This window comes from Echinops telfairi, unplaced genomic scaffold (assembly GCF_000313985.2).
Source record: "Echinops telfairi isolate 266 unplaced genomic scaffold, ASM31398v2 ScPeMD7_7469;HRSCAF=8507_0, whole genome shotgun sequence".
NCBI lineage: Eukaryota > Metazoa > Chordata > Mammalia > Afrosoricida > Tenrecidae > Echinops > Echinops telfairi.
In genome coordinates this window covers 66,208,239-66,211,382 of record NW_022111372.1, presented here as the reverse complement: position 1 = coordinate 66,211,382, position 3,144 = coordinate 66,208,239, and the positions used below count along the sequence as shown (strand labels likewise).

General features: G+C 38.3%; 1 non-coding gene across 1 annotated transcript; it reads right to left on the bottom strand.

Moving 5' to 3' along the window:
- Positions 1 to 500: 500 nt before the first annotated feature.
- Positions 501 to 664, bottom strand: LOC115873604. Its single transcript, XR_004048501.1, has one exon. It is a non-coding gene; the product is annotated as a U1 spliceosomal RNA (small nuclear RNA).
- Positions 665 to 3,144: the final 2,480 nt, after the last annotated feature.

The following is a 3,144-nucleotide window of genomic DNA, read 5'->3' as shown; positions in this document are numbered from 1 at the left end:
AAACCCTGTATAGCTACCATTGCTGGTCGCTGTGAAAGGGATCATAAATGAGGATCCCGGAGAGAGTGGAAGAAAAAGGTAGAACAGTCAAAATCATAAGAGACCAGACTTACTAGGTGAATAGATTAGTGAAAATGCCAAAACTCCCTATTAGCCACCTTCAGCTCTGAAAAAGCAACCGTTCCCGTGTTTCAATATTCAGCCAAACAACATAGCAGTTTATAAGGTAAACAATAACACTAGGTAAGTATTCACTCTTTAGAATAATCAATCATTTGAGATCAAAAGTCAGAATTTGCTGAAGAACAAAGTTTGGAAAGTAGGTAGGGACAGAAAGGAAGGAGAAATAGAAATGGGGAATGCAAGAACGAAGTGGAATAAATTATTTACATTGTGGGGATTACAATCAATGATATGAAACAAAATGCATACGAATTGGTGAATGGAAACCTGATGTGATCTGTAAACCCTCACCCGATTCAGTGCAAATTTTTTTTTCCCAGGGGAGAGTGTGAATGCAGTCCCCTACTACCACAAATTATGCAGTCGAGTTTCCCACATTTGGGGAAATTGCAGGGGTCAGCACACCCAGAGTGCAATGGGTGAGCCTCGCCCTGTGAAAACCACCTCCGTGATCATGGTGTCTCTCCTGCCAGGTAAGTATCATTGTACAATATTTAAAAAAAAACTAAATAACACAAACTTGCTTCTTATTCTATGATAATCTTATAGTTTCAAAAGTAAAGAACCATTGACTTACCCCTAAATATCTACTATAAATTCTCACAATGGCTTTTGCAGAAGGGTTATAAATTATCTAAGATCATTATTCAACCATAGGACTGTTGGAAAAATCAAATAGCATATTTTGCATGGACCATTTTCAAAATAATTCATGAAGCAATTCTAGTGGGTTCTGGTATTCTGCAAGGAAATCAATAAGCTTACTACTGACTGCTAAGCGAAAAGCAGCCCACCCGACCCAATTCCTACCTCCGCCAAGAAAAATCCATGCTAAACCAAGAAAATTGGTTAAAGCCAATGCTTTTGATGGTAGAAAGCACTGATAAAATAATTGAGAGTGTTTAAAATAAATGTCTCCATCTTCTTAGGCTGGAATCATATAAATGCACCCAGATTTTATTTTCTATCTATTCCTTATCCACAATGAATCACTCCTGTGAAAGCTTGGGCCTGACTGCTGTAGGCCTCAGGTTGACAACCACACGTACTGCCAGACCTAGCTGTCGGCTTAGTGAGCTTTGGTGTGCAATGGAAAAATAAACAGAAATCTTCTCAGTGTCTATTGACTGCTCTGGAAGAATTTGTCCGGACTGCATCATCCTACTTTGTAAAAGCCATGTGTTCCTGTCTGGCATTAGTCTGTCAAAGCAAGAAGAGCAGGGATACTGAATGAAAGCCAGAAAAGTGAGGGGTGTGTTTGAGAGGAATGGAAAAGACCTTGAAATTCATGTTTTAGGCAGAAGTGAAGGGGAAATATGAGTGGTAGAGTCATGAGTGACAGGGCTTTGAAAGGCAGCGCTGAAAAGCTGTGACTGAAAGTATTAGCCACATCATTGTTAATGGGTGGTTGGAATGTATAAAGGAGATTGTTAAGTTGGCACAGCAGCAAACATTAAGAAGTGAGCAACTTAGTCATTTATATCTGAAGTTTTAAAATTGGTGGCACCACTCTGAATTGCCAACAACCAAGTTATCAGTTTTTGTTTGATTTTTGTAGGAATGGAATCTGCACCTTCCAAGTTCATGCTGTTCTCTTCACAGGCTGATGCCTGTTTGCTCAGCATTGTTCAGACACTGATTCCTGGGCATGTGGGGGGTATTCATAACTTCAATTGATCTGGGATGGAGACAGTCAATTTATTGTTTTAAGGAAACTCAATTGTTGTTGATGATTCTGATATAACATGTTGCTAAAATAGTCAGAATTTCTTTAACCTCTTAATTGATAAAAACCAAACAAACAAACCTGGAAAACATGAGCGATTTGGTGGCAATTTGGTGACACTTGGATCTGTATTTTGCTCTCTCATGGAAAGAATGCTCCCTCTCATTCACATTGATATGATTTCTGTTCTGTTCCATTGGTCTGGGCCTTTGATGCCTGCCTGATACCTGATCCCATTGACACCTAATGATCACAAAGGCTGGTGTGCTTCTTCCATGTGGACTTTTTTGCTTCTCAGCTAGATGGCCACTTGTTTATCCTCAATCCTTTAAGACCCCCACTGCTGAATTCTTATGGAAACCCTAAAGTAGAAAGTTGTCCTAGAGTAAGAATCAAGGTAGAGAAGAGGAAGGAACCTTCCCTTTTTTTTTTTTTTTTTTGCATTTCCCAAAGTGGTATCTGGAATAATACATGTAGATTCTTGGACTGATTCCCAAATTAATTAATTATCAGATTTGTTGGGAGCACAATCAAAGAATCTTTAGTGTTTCAGTCTGGTACTTTTACAATGATAGATACATAGACCAATGGAACAGAATAGAAAGCCCAGAAATAAATGCATCTTTCTATAGTCAACTAATTTTTGACAAAAGGCAAAAAAATATTAAGTGGGAAATATGTAGCCTCTTCAAAAGAGTGTGCTTCATAAATGGGATCTCTATATGTAGAAGAATGAAATAGCTTACCCCATACATAAAACAAACTCAATATGAATTCGAGACCAAAATGAAAATTTTAGAGCTATAAAGAATATCACTGAGTAATTGACTCAAACGTATGGGCTATATTACAAGGTGTACACATACTACCAACTATAATAAAGGAAGCATACTATTTTAAATCAGAAAAGATCACTGGGACCTACTAAAATAAGACATTTATACACAGCAAAAAACTTCACCAACAGATGAAAATGAGACCAAAGGACAGGTGAAAAATCTTTAGCAATGACACAAAGGACCAGGGACTAATTATAAAAACTATAGAATTCTGCAACATCCCAATAAAAAAGAAAGAATTCAGGACTATTTAGGCATCAGGTGCTAACCGCACGGCCACTGGTTCCACATCACCAGCCCACTCTGCAGGAGAAATGCACTTCTACTTTCAGAAACATAGAGGGGTACTTCCACCATGTCCTATAGGGTCAAGATGGGTGTGCATTGATTCAATGG